The following is a 14,089-nucleotide window of genomic DNA, read 5'->3' as shown; positions in this document are numbered from 1 at the left end:
TTCAGTACTCATGCTGTTTCCATAAAATTAAAAAACACCTGTTAGAAAATAAACAAATCGGACCTAATGAAACTTAAAAGCTTTTGCACAGCAAAGGAAACCGTAAAGAAGATGAAAAGACAACCCTCAGAATGGGAGAAAATATTTGCAAATGAAGCAACTGACAAAGGATCAATCTCCAAAATATTCAAGCAGCTCATGCAGCTCAATATCAAAAAAAACAAACAACCCAATCCAAAAACGGGCATAAGACCTAAATAGACATTTCTCCAAAGAAGATATACAGATTGCCAACAAACACATGAAAGAATGCTCAACATCATTAATCATTAGAGAAATGCAAATCAAAACTACAATGAGATATCATCTCACACTGGTCAGAATGGCCATCATCAAAAAATCTAGAAACAATAAATGCTGGAGAGGGTGTGGAGAAAAGGGAACACTCTTGCACTGTTGGTGGGAATGTAAAGTGATACAGCCACTATGGAGAACAGTACGGAGGTTCCTTAAAAAACTACAAATAGAACTACCATATGACCCAGCAATCCCACTACTGGGCATATACCCTGAGAAAACCATAACTGAAGAAGAGACATGTACCACAATGTTCATTGCAGCTCTATTTACAATAGCCAGGACATGGAAGCAACCTAAGTGTCCATCGACAGATGAATGGATAAAGAAGATGTGGCACATACATACAACGGAATATTACTCAGCCATAAAAAGAAATGAAATTGAACTATTTGTAGTGAGGTGGATGGACCTAGAGCCTGTCATACAGGGTGAAGTAAGTCAGAAAGAGAAAAACAAACACCATATGCTAACACATATATACGGAATCTAAAAAAAAAATGGTTCTGAAGAACTTAGGGGTAGGACAGGAATAAAGACACAGACCTAGAGAACAGACTTGAGGACACGGGGAAGGGGAAGGGTAAGCTGGGATGAAGTGAGAGAGTGGCATGGGCATATATACACTATCAAATGTAAAATAGCTAGTGGGAAGCAGCCGCATAGCACAGGGAGATCAGCTCGGTGCTTTGTGACCACCTAGAGGGGTGGAATAAGAAGGGTGGGAGGGAGACGCAAGAGGGAGGAGATATGGGGATATATGTATATATATAGCTGATTCACTTTGTTATACAGCAGAAACTAACACAACGTTGTAAAGCAATTATACTCCAATAAAGATGTTAAAAATAAATAAATAAACTAAGAACAACAACAAAAAACCTGTTAGAAGAATTTCCAAATGATTTCTGCAGATTAATTCCCCTCAGGAGGTTGAATTTAAGTCCCCTCACACCTTGAATGTAAGTTGTACCTAGGGACTTGCTCCCAAAGAGTACAGTATGACAAGGAGGAGACAAAGTAACTTTACAGTGAAAAACCTAACATTACTCAGCCAGGTGATCAAGGTCGACATCAACAGTGATAACGTCATGTTGACAGCATCACCCTTGACATGAGGAGACACAAATGGCACTTTACCTTTGTGGTCTTCCTCTCAAAAGCCTATAACCTCAGTTGTAGGCTAACCACGAGATAAACATCATGACAAACTAAACAACAAGAAAAACACCAAACTAAACTGAGGGACATTCTACAAATAACTGACCAGTATTCCTCAAAGCTGTCAAGATTATCAAAAACAAAAATCTGAAAAACTGGCATAGTCTAGATAAGCCTAAAGAGACATAATAACTAAATGTCATCTGGTATCCTGGTTGGGATCCGGGGACTAAAAAAGGACATTAGGAGAAAAATAGTAAAATTTGAATAAAATGCAGCGTTAATTAATAGTAATGAACCAATATTGGTTTGTTAGTTGTAACAAATCTACTCTACAAATATAAGATGTTACAGGGGAAAGTGGATGAGAACTATATGGAAACTCTTTGTATTTTCTTTGCAAATTTTCTGTAAATCCAAACTAATCTTAAAATTATTTTTTTAATGTCCTAGATTTATTTATACACATAGACATACAAGAAAATAAAAAATGACTGTATGCAAAAACTGGTGAAATCTGCAAGACATGACTCTCCTTTGGTTTCAATTCCCATAGTGCATGTCTCTCAATGCAGTGTCACTGGTTCTAATTGGTGAAAGATGGCTGAGTTTTGCGCAACATGGCTCTTAAATGAAAGCAAATTGTTTCATCTTATTTCCACGTAAAGAAATGATCTTTTCCAGTGTTTACGTGAAAAAACCAAATATGATGGACTTACTGAGAAAAGTCTCCAACATGGTACCATTTACTTTCTAATTAATTTGTAAAGGTAATTCTGACTAAATGCTATGTTTGTATTGCATACTGATGTTCAAAAACCTAATCCCCATAACTATGACTCCAGTTTATGTTTTTCAATGACCAAAACTTCTATTATACCATCACCACCAAGAGGGTCATTTCGGTGTGAGATAAAGTAATGGCTCTCATGTTTTTAGATTTTACAAGTTCCAAAACCAATTTTGGAGACCAACACAGGGTGGCAACCCTTTTATTTTGCTAAATAAGACCACTGAAGGCATAATCTCAGAATAAGAACAATTCTTCTCAAGAGACACCAACTGGCAACTTAAACATACCTACACACACATACACACATGTGCACACACACAAAATGCATGTATATGCTTAAATGCAACACATAAATAAAGTGTCCTTATTTTTTCCATATGCTAGGTCTGCAAGCTGGAACTCTTACACTAGGTTACAGAATTACAGTGAGAATAAGAAGTAAGTAAAGGAAAAAGATATTTGTATGTTAGAAGTTATTCTACCAAGAAAAAGTAACACACAAGCAGTTAAACACACGAGGGAAAGTTTCACCCAAAAAAGAGAGAGAGAGTTCTAATAATATAAAAATCCACAGACAAAAACTAATGAGGAGGACTAGCCCTGTCACATATTAAATATATTTAAAGTTATAGGAGTTAAAATAGATATGACAGGAATACAAGAATGAATTTAATATGAAAAAGGCAACAATACAGCTCAATGGAGAGCAATTAATAAATAAATGGAATTAAAGTAAGACACCAATTTCATCTATCAAATTATAAACTTTTAAAATTCTGGCAAGATGGAGAAGAAACAGGACTGCTCAAACACTGCTGATAAGAGTATACCAATAAAACTCTTGGAAAGCGATCTGAAAGCATCTGCCAAGAAATTCTGCCATACACTTACATTTTCTTCTTTTGTCTCTACTATGTTTTCTAAAATTTCTATGAAGTATTAATGCCAAAATGGAAATATACTAAAATAAGTTTTAAAACTCTTCATCATATTTGACTCAATAATTCTACTAAGTTACATAGCTTATTTTGAACTATTACTTAGATTCAAAAGTATCTGTTAAAAATGTATGCTATAGGGCTTCCCTGGCGGCGCAGTGGTTGAGAGTCCGCCTGCAGATGCAGGGGACACGGGTTCGTGCCCTGGTCCAGGAAGATCCCACATGCTGCAGAGCAGCTGGGCCCGTGAGCCATGGCCGCTGAGCTTGTGTGTCCGGAGCCTGTGCTCCACAACAGGAGAGGCCACAACAGTGAGAGGCCTGCGTACCGCAAAAAAAAAAAAAAAAAAAAAAAAATGTATGCTATAGGGACTTCCATGGTGGTCTGGTGGTTAAGTCTCCATGCTCCCAATGCAGGGGGCCTGGGTTTGATACCTGGTCAGGGAATTAGATCCCTCATGCCACAACTAAGAGCCCGCATGCTGCAACTAAAAGATCCTGCATGGCACAACTAACACCCAGCCAAATAAATTTTTAAAAAAAATGTATGCTGTAAAAAGCAATATGTGTAATCTACAGATTCAACACAATCCTTATCAAATTAGAACAAAAAATTTTACAATTTGTATGGAAGCACAAAAGGCTCCAAAAAGCCAAAGCAATCTTGAGAAAAATGGAGCTGGAGGAATCAGGCTCCCTGACTGCAGACTGTACTACAAAGCTGCAGTTGTAAAAACAGTATGGTACTGGCACAAAAACAGAAATAAAGATCAATGGAACAGGATAGAAAGTCCAGAGATAAACCCATGCACCTATGACAAAGGAGGCAAGAATACAGAATGGAGAAAAGACAGTCTTTTCAATAAGTGGTACTGAGAAAACTGGACAGCTACATGTAAAAGAATGAAATTAGAACATTTTCTAACACAATACACAAAAAACACCTCAAAATGGATTAAAGACCCAAACGTAAGACTGGATACTATAAAACTCTCAGATGAAAACATAGGCAGAACACTCTCTGACATAAATCTCAGCAAAAACTTTTTGATCCACCTCCTAGAGTAATGAAAATAAAAACAAAAATAAACAAATGGGACCTAACTAAACTTAAAAGCTTTTGCACAGCAAAGGAAACCACAAACAAGATGAAACGACAACCCTCAGAATGGGAGAAAATATTTGCAAATGAAGCAACTGATGAAGGATTAATCTCCAAAATATACAGACAGCTCATGCAGCTCAATATCAAAAAAACCAAACAACCCAATCAAAAAATTGGCAGAAGATCTAAATATTTCTCCAAAGAAGACATACAGATGGTCAAGACGCACATGAAAAGATGCTCAACATCACTAATTATCAGAGAAATGCAAATCAAAACTACAATGAGGCATCACTTCACACCAGTCAGAATGGCCATCATCAAAAAATCTACAAACAATAAATGCTGGAGAGGCTGTGGAGAAAAGGGAACCCTCCTACACTGTTGGTGGGAATGTAAATTGGTAGAGCCACCATGGAGGACAGTATGGAGGTTCCTTAAAAAACTAAAAATAGAGCTACAATATCATCCAGCAATCCCACTCCTGGGCATATCTACGGAGAAAACCATAATCTGAAAAGATACATGCACCCCAATGTTCACTGCAGCACTATTTACAATAGCCAGGACATGGAAGCAACCTAAATGTCCACTGACAGAGGAATGGATAAAGGAGATGTGGTACATATATACAATGGAGTATTACTCAGCCATAAAAAAGAACAAAATAATGCCATTTGCAGTAACATGGGTGTACCTAGAGAGTGTCATGCTGAGTGAAGTAAGTTAGACAGAGAAAGACAAATATCATATGATCTCACTTGTATTTGGAATCTAAGAAGTGGTACAAATGAACCTATTTACAGAACAGAAATAGAGTCACAGATGTAGAAACAAACTTATGGTTATCAAGGGGGAAAAGTAGAGGGGAGGGATAAATTGGGAGACTGGGATTGACATATACAAACTATTATGTATAAAATAGATAACTAATAAGAACCTGCTGTATAATACAGGGAACTCTACTCAATACTCTGTAATGACCTATATGGGAACAGAATCTAAAAGAGTGACAACAAAGACCCAATGCAGCCATAAATAAATAAATAAATAAATTTATTAAAATAGTGAATATATGTATAACTGATTCACTTTGCTATACAGCAGAAACTAACATAACATTGTAAATCAACTATACTCCAATAAAAATTAATTTAAAAAAAAAGGAGGGCTTCCCTGGTGGCGCAGTGGTTGAGAGTCCGCCTGCCAATGCAGGGGATGCGGGTTCGTGCCCCAGTCCGGGAAGATCCCACATGCCGCGGAGCGGCTAGGCCCGTGAGCCATGGCCGCTGAGCCTGCGCGTCCGGAGCCTGTGCTCCGCAACGGGAGAGGCCACAACAGTGAGAGGCCCGCATACAGCAAAAAAAAAAAAAAAAAAGGAAAGCAATATGTTAAATCAGGGATCCCCAACCTCCAGGCCACGGACCGGTAACAGGCAGCGGCCTGTTAGGAACCGGGCCACACAGAAGGAGATGAGCAGTGGGTGAGCAAGTGAAATTTCATCTGCTGCTCCCCATTGCTCACGTTACCACCTGAACCAACCCCACCCCAGTGTGTCCATGGAAAAACAGCAGTCCCTGGTGCCAGAAAGGTTGCGGAACGCTGTGTTAGATGTCAGAAGGAACTTAGATTTAAATATGAAGTCTCTGCCCTAAAGGAAGTTAAAAGAAGATAATCTACTCAACAGATGAACTGAGCACCTAGCAAGTGCCAGCCTTCATGGATTTTATATTCATAATATTGTGGAGAAGGGAAAGATTAAATAATTATAGTAGTAATAAATGGTAAAAAGGGAATTATAGGTGGTACTGGATTTTTTAACAGAAGACCTAATCAAGGCTTTCCTGAGATATTTATGCCCAGACAAGGATGAGTGGAAGTAATCACTTGTGGAAGCCACAGAAAGTGTTGGAACTGGTAAGTAACCTGGTAAGATTAGTGCTTTAACAAAATCACTCTGGCCATTGTGGTAGGGAATGAACACAGTTGGGGAGATGAGTTAGGAAAGAAAAAAATGCAGAGATTTGCAAGAAAGTCACAAGTTAGCAGGGGCATAAAACATATATTTAATTACCAATCATGATAATGATGATAACAGCCACCATCCACTGAGCGCTAACTTTGCATTAGCACCTATTCTAAGTACAACCATATATTATTTCCCATTTAACAAATGGGAAAAACTAAACCTTGGAAAAAACAAATAACTTGTCTAAGCTCATAGAGAAAGTAACAGAGCCAATTTTCAAACTCATGACCATCTGACTCCAAAGTATCATTCTATTAAAAGTCCTGTAGGAGAAGTGATAGAACTTCTGAGGTCATTTTTCCACTCGGAGACACATAAAACTCAATACCAAAACTCAAACCAGTGTTCCCGCTGTCAATCATCTCCAAATTAGCTTCCCCCACTTGACATTTCCATTTTATTAACTCTATTTTTCTGCCTTAAAACTTCATTATTAACTAAAATTACAAAGGTTGATGACAGCAAGCATTAACAAGGATGTGGAACCATTCAAACTCTCCTACATGCTGCTGCAAAATGATACACCCACTCTGGAAAACAATTTGGCAGTTTCTTATAAAGTTAAACACACACTTATCATATGACCTAACAATCCCTCTCTTAATATTTCCTCAAGAGAAATGAAGACATATGTTCTCACACACACTTGTGTTCCAATGTTAGAGCAGCTTTACTCTTAGCACCCACAAACTGGAAACCATCCAGTGCCCATCACCCAGTAAGTGGATACACAGACTGTGGTACATCCATACGCTATGCAGCAATAAAAAGGAAGGAACCACTGATAACATGCAAAACATGGATGCACTTCAAAAGCATTATAATAAGTGAAAGAAGCCATGTACAAAAGACTATAAGATTCCATTTATAGGAAACTCTAGAAAAAGAAAAAACAAAAACCAAAAATCTACAGAAACAGGAAGTAGATCAGAGGTTGCCAGGAGCCAGGGCTGAAGGGGAGAGGATTATCTGTAGAGAGATAAAAGGGAACTTTCTGGGGTGATGAAATTTTTCTATATCATAATTGTGGTAGTGGGTACAGGACTATGTATATTTACCAAAATATACCAAATTATATACTTGAATGAACTGTATTTATTTATACTTCAATAATGATGATTTTTAAAAACCCTTATTATTTCTACTTCAACTCTCTCTCCCCACAAACCTTTGTTCATATGATTATTCACATCGACAGCTTCCTCTCCATTCTAACTGCTGTTGCATATAATCCTGGCCATTGTTTTTCACTTAAATGTAATGAATGCCTTAATTAGCTTCTCCTTCCTCATATTGATTCTCAATTCATCCTGCCTAATATCATCTAATATTTCTCTGATTCCCTTGCTCAAAATGCTTCAGAAGCATCCTACCTATTACAAAATATATCCAAAACCCTTAATAAGGCAGTAATTAAATACCTTCTAAATGTTGGCTCAAACCACCCTTCCAACTTTTTTCTTAGGATTTTCTGACTTGAACACTTCAATCCATTCAGTTTATAGAACCACTCTCCTCCCAAACACACTTGCTTATCTTTCCTCATGCTTCCCCCTTATTGGGAATAATCTCTTATTCCTCTCTGAATTCTCCCACCCTTTACTGCTCAGCCCAAGTTTTGGGGGTTTTTTTTGAAATAAATTTAATTAATTAATTTGTTTGTTTGTTTATTTATGGCTATGTTGGGTCTTCGTTGCTGCACACGGGCTTTCTCTAGTTGCGGCATACGGGGGCTACTCTTCAATGCGGTGCGCGGGCTTCTCATTGCAGTGGCTTCTCTTGTTGGGGAGCATGGGTTCTAGGCGGGTAGGCTTCAGCAGTTGTGGCACACGGGCTCAGTAGTTGTGGCTCACAGGCTCTAGAGCGCAGGCTCAGTAGTTGTGGCACACGGGCTTAGTTGCTCTGTGGCTTGTGGGATCTTCGCAGACCAGGGCTCGAACCCGTGTCCCCTGCATTGGCAGGCAGATTCTTAACCACTGCGCCACCAGAACGTCCCTCAGCCCAAGTTTTAAACCTTTTCTCCTGGATGTTTTCTACTCAAAATCACAATGATCTTTTTCTGCTCTCCTAACGTATTTTTTGTCTAGGCACAACTAGCTGCCTAAAAAAGATTTACGTAGGGAAAACGAGAAAAACAAATAGGTTCTGTTTTAATGGGCCCAACAAGACATATGCAGAAGTCCAAGTAACTTATGCGTAAGTAGACAGATTCAGGAACATTTAAGTCTAGGCAAGGCTACCAGTAGTTAACCACAGGAAAAGATAGCAGTTATTAATAGTTCTGAGTCCATATCTAATATATGCAATAAAATGGTTAAATAAGTAAATGTGACTCTTGTCAATGACAGTAACCAAAATGGCTAATGCTTTTACTTAACTATAACAGTATTAATCTGACTAAAATGGCTCTCAAAATAGGATCTTAGAAGTATGAGCTTTCCCAAGCATCATATCAACTAAAGCATCATAACAATGATAAAGGTATAAATTATATATACTATGACAAATCTATGCAATATTAACAGCCATTTTAAAACACTGTGGTAGAAGAATATTTAATAATATAGAGGGCAACAAAAGCAGTTCACCAGATGTTACGTATAGTTCAGGCTATTCACAGAAAAGGTAATACTGATGTTCACTAAGCATCTGAAAGTGTTCAACCTAACTGGTAATCATGGAGACAACACTAACATAACAAGATACTGCTTTTTCAACTATCATACAAATAGTAGGATCTCATTTAAGAAAAACACAACAATATACATCTACAGCTATATATTATATATATAATGCTCAAAGAATTGTAACGTGTAGATAACCATGACCATTACCAGTGTGGAAGGGATAAAACTGGAGGCAGTGGTGAAGGAAGACTTTGGCTTAATATGTATATTTGAATTTGTTTTTAATAACTGGAATGTGTTCATGTAATACTAAAATGATTAAAAAAAGTGCAAGAGAGGACATACATAAGCTCATATGCATTTTTAAAAGCCCTAAAAGGGTACACATCAAACTATTAACAGTGGTTATGCCTGGAAGTGGGCTTAGAGATGATTAGCTGATTTTTATTTTCCTCTCTTTGTTTATCTGTATTTATATATTCTTTTATAGTGAAAAAAATCTTTGAAATATGTAAATGCTTACATATACATAGATCTCTTCGGCAAGAAACTCAGTGATTATTTCTGAGAAGGGAGCTGATTAGCTGGGAGTCAGGGGTAGGAGGTAGATTTACTTTTCATTATTTTATCTTTTGTATCTTTCAAATTTTTATTAAGTGCACGTACTACCCATTCAAGGAATTTTATTTTCTTAGGTCTGGACCATCAAATGTTCAACATCATTTACTGTTTGACTCCTTATACGGTTCTGCTTCCCAGGCCCACTGCAGGGAGAGTTTTGGATAAACTATATGCGACACACCCATGCCCATGGTGGTTCTTTCTTAAATCCCTCTCCACTAGCCAGGGTTACATTGTCTTTGCTCTACCAATTACTGGCTTGCTGCCAAAGCATTACTGTTGGCACATCCCAGTTCCCTCCTGCAACACAGAGGCCAACAGAGCACAGTTTTTCTGGCCTCGGTTTACTTTTCTTCACCTTCTGGCCTTACTGGGAAAACTCCAAGTCCCCGGCCTGCCCTCTGCCCTACCTTCCTTTTTCTATTCTCCAGCTTACAATTCTCTAGTCCCCTAATTATGCTGAAATCCAGTGATACGCAAATGATATAAAGTGGAGCCAAATTTTTGACAGTTGCCAAAAAGGCACAAACCAGTTAACCCACAAAAAAAAAATTTTTTTTTTTTTTTTGGCCACACCATGCGGCTTACAGGATCTCAGTTCCCCAAGCAGGGACTGAACCCAGGACCACAGCAGTGAAAGCCAGGAATCCTAACCACGAGGCAACCAGGGAACTCCTTTTTTTTTTTTAAATCCACAAATATTAAAATTCACCTAAAGGAACTCAAGACAGATTGGCAAAGGACTATATTATCATGTCTCCCCTACTGGGCCTATGTTGAGTTGCTGTCTTTTTCAGCATCTGTGGCAAAAATACACTCTGCAGTAGCATCAAAGTCTGACTTGATAAATTCTCTGGCCTCCTCCAGATGTTACAGTTTACACAATAAATGCATCTTATAGAAATACAAATTTTATTTTCCAAATTTAAAAAACCCTTGAATTTTGCTACATCTAAAATGAAGAAACCCCTTTAAATCTACTCCCCTAGGGCACTAGTTCACACACTATGACTCAGAAAAAAACTAGCTTACTGAGTCATTAGTACCTGCTTTAACCTGATAATCAGTGTTTCAAGCCAATGAAGTCCGATTACACTGTAACACTAAAATGGAAAACAAACAACAAGTGTTCTTAGTACGGGACCCCCTATTGCCTTCAGGTAATAAGAAACCTAACTAATAACAAGCTTTCATTGATCACCTGTGGAAGACAGAAGACTCATGACACTGCTAAGACTCTAGTCTGATAACTGAGAAGAAAATATCTGCTGGTCACAAAGCTTCCTATTTGTTCCAGCCCTGTCACAACCTTATCTTCTACCTTTACTAATTTTCTTAACCTACCAATAGAAAAGGGTAGAGATTTAAGTCAATGGAAAGACAGTCAAGAGCTGACTTAACAGCACAGAAATACTATACACAGATTTCTATAATCACCACTTATGGATACAAAACCTTCCTCCCAAATACCCTAAAACTGCTGATTCTCAACTGTTCCTAAGGGATTGAAGGAAGATGAAGAGAATTTATTTAGCTCAAAGAGGCCAAGGACTTAAAAGGGCATGTCATGGCAAGCAATTACAATTGATAACTGCACTAAAGAAACAATTATTTGAGTGGAGAAGTCTCCCTCGCCCTTTAAAAAATCACACCCCTCAGACTGCTTTGAAAGGTTACTATTTCACATTTTTATTGTATTTGTAGGACTACACTATTACTGGCCAACAGAACCTAAATACACTGGTATTTGTGCTTTGTAAGTAGAATTTATTTTGTGGTGGTATTTACAAGTTGGCCCAAACTGCTTTACCCAAAGCCCTACCAAGTTGATCAAACAAAGAGAGGAAAACCAGCCCAGGAAGTTCCCAAGGACGCTCTACTGCCTCAGCAACTGTGGATGATCATCTAATAATATGAATAACAGATAGAATTCTTAAAATTCCCAGATAGGGTGCATAAATGCTTTCTAACATCCACTTATATCAGTCTCATATTTGAGGACACTTTTCAAACAATTCATAATTATTTTAAGTATAAAAATATTTTTCCTTTCCACTCAGTTGAGTAGTATATATCATGAAGAAGCCAATTTCATTGGAAATTACAGTTATTCCAAGATATTGCCATCCTTTAAAAAATAACTGGAAAAAATCAGTTTTAAGAGCCATACCAAAAGAAAATCAAGACTTTTTATAAATATACTTTGTTTTTGATTAAAAACAGTGTTAACTCTATTTCATCAAATGCCTTATTTGTAAAACTGCTCAAAATGACTTTTAACTCATCAAATCTACCCTTATCCTCCCTTTTATTTATTTATTATTATTATTTTTTTGGCTGGGTTGGGTCTTCGATGCTGCGTGTGGGCTTTCTCTAGTTGCGGCGAGTGGGGGTACTCATCGTTGTGGTGTGTGGACTTCTCATTGCGGTGGTTTCTCTTGTTGCAGAGCACGGCCTCTAGGCACATGGGCTTCAGTAACTGCGGCACACGGGCTTAGTAGTTGTGGCTGGCAGGCTCTTGAGCAGAGGCTCAGTAGTTGTGGCGCACGGGCTTAGCTGCTCCACAGCATGTGGGATCTTCCCAGACCGGGGATCAAACCCGTGTCCCCTGCATTCTTAACCACTGTGCCACCAGGGAAGTCCCTATCCTCCCTTTTAAAATAAATATGAAGCTACTTAGGGCTCTGAGAGTCCAAAATCACAAAGAATTAAGCATCAAAGGGGGTACTATCAAAGGTGGTATTCAAAGTCTATGTGGTATACTAAGCAGATTTTAAAGTCATAATGTGATTTTACACATGCTGATAAATGCCTGGCAGAAGTACATGTCTTCCTGTTTAGAGAGTCATTCAGATTCAAAGAGTATTAACTGCGATGTATCAGGTATTGTGTTAAGCACTTTCTTTTAGATTATGGAATTTATATCCAATTCTAGGATAGCATGATCTTTCAAGATGGCTGGGGTAACACAGTGAGAAAAATCACTAAAAGAAATCTGCCAACCACCATAGGTTATCCTATGCCCTAGAAGGCTTAGAGAACAAGTCTACACCCATCAAACCAAACCTCATTCCCTGATCTACAGTATACATGGCCTCGGAAAAACATACACAACCTAGAAACCATCTAAAAACTGAACTGGAAAGTAGGATAGTCTCCACATTTGGAGCCTTAAAACTGGGAATGAGGAAAGTCACGGGGGCCTCTTCAAACTGTATCCTCCTTCCTTCCTACAGTAACCAACAAGACAAATGTCAAATGTCAAAACTCGGACTTAGCTATTTATTAAGATTTATGTACAACAACCAATTTAATATACTCTAGGTAAAAGTAAGTGCTGAATACTTAATACTGCTCTGTTCTCAAAAGAACATTTAGCAATTGGTGCTGAATACACAGTGTCATATTACCTGAAGAGTAACATAACAGGAAATATGACATAGACAATAAAAATAGGACAGAATGGGGGAAAAACACAAACCAACCATTCAATACAGGGTTCTATACTCTCCATAATTTCTGCTATCACCAAAGCTGTCTCAATCCTCTTCCACAAGCAACTGCTGCAGGATAAGGCACATCCTATACTCCACAAGTAGCCTTCCCTTCTCCCTCAGGTGGCCGCTTGCTCCGCCTCACTCAACTCCTCTCCAGCACAAGCAACAGCTAGATATACTAAAGACCACAAAAAGCCCATAAACTTGCCTCTCAGGCCTTCCAGCAAAACACAGAATTTATCACTAACATCACTCTTGGACGCAGCCCCATCTCAATGCATCCTATTTTTTTTTTTTTTGAAAACTATACATGTAAGATTTATTTTATACTTTCCACCTCCTTGGTCACTGGACCTGTTATTACATTTGTCAATTTTCTGAGATCAAGTTGCATCCCATTTTTCTCCATATCTGGAAACCCCCAATTGAGTTTAACTTGCTCCATTCTCTGAAACTTCCTACAAACGCATGCTCCTCCACAATGGAAATGGTACACGCCCCCACATGTACCACCAACCACTCTGCTCACAGAAGAGAAAGGACAGAATGTAAAAGTAGATGGACTGATGAGTTAAATATATTAGGAAAAAAATAGTGAAGCAAGTACACAAAGGTCTCAAACAAAAGCTTGAGAGCCGAATCTGACCCACAGATGGACATTTTGTTTGGCCCAGTAGGTGTTTTAGTTAGAAGCCCACATTTAAAAGTAAGATATAATCAGATTTCCCTGGTGGTGCAGTGGTTAAGAATCCACCTGCCAATGCAGGGGACACGGGTTCGAGCCCTGGTCTGGGAAGATCCCACATGCCACAGAGCAACTAAGCCCGCGTGCCACAACTACTGAGCCTGTGCTCTAGAGTCCATGAGCCACAACTACTGAAGCCCGTGAGCCTAGAGCCCATGCTCCGCAACAAGAGAAGCCCACGCAACGAAGAGTAGCCCCCGCTCGCCGCAACTAGAGA

At 38.5% G+C, this 14,089-nt stretch overlaps 1 protein-coding gene across 5 annotated transcripts in view; it reads right to left on the bottom strand.

Annotated features, from left to right (window-relative positions):
* The window catches only part of UBN2 (ubinuclein 2), an 88,120-nt gene that overhangs the window by 62,929 nt on the left and 11,102 nt on the right, over positions 1–14,089 (bottom strand). The window lies entirely within an intron of this gene.

Source organism: Monodon monoceros, unplaced genomic scaffold (assembly GCF_005190385.1).
Source record: "Monodon monoceros isolate NGI ecotype Baffin Bay Population unplaced genomic scaffold, NGI_Narwhal_1 Super_Scaffold_2, whole genome shotgun sequence".
NCBI classification, from domain to species: Eukaryota; Metazoa; Chordata; class Mammalia; order Artiodactyla; family Monodontidae; genus Monodon; species Monodon monoceros.
Note: the sequence above shows the minus strand (reverse complement) of the source record. Positions and strands in the feature narration are given on the sequence as shown.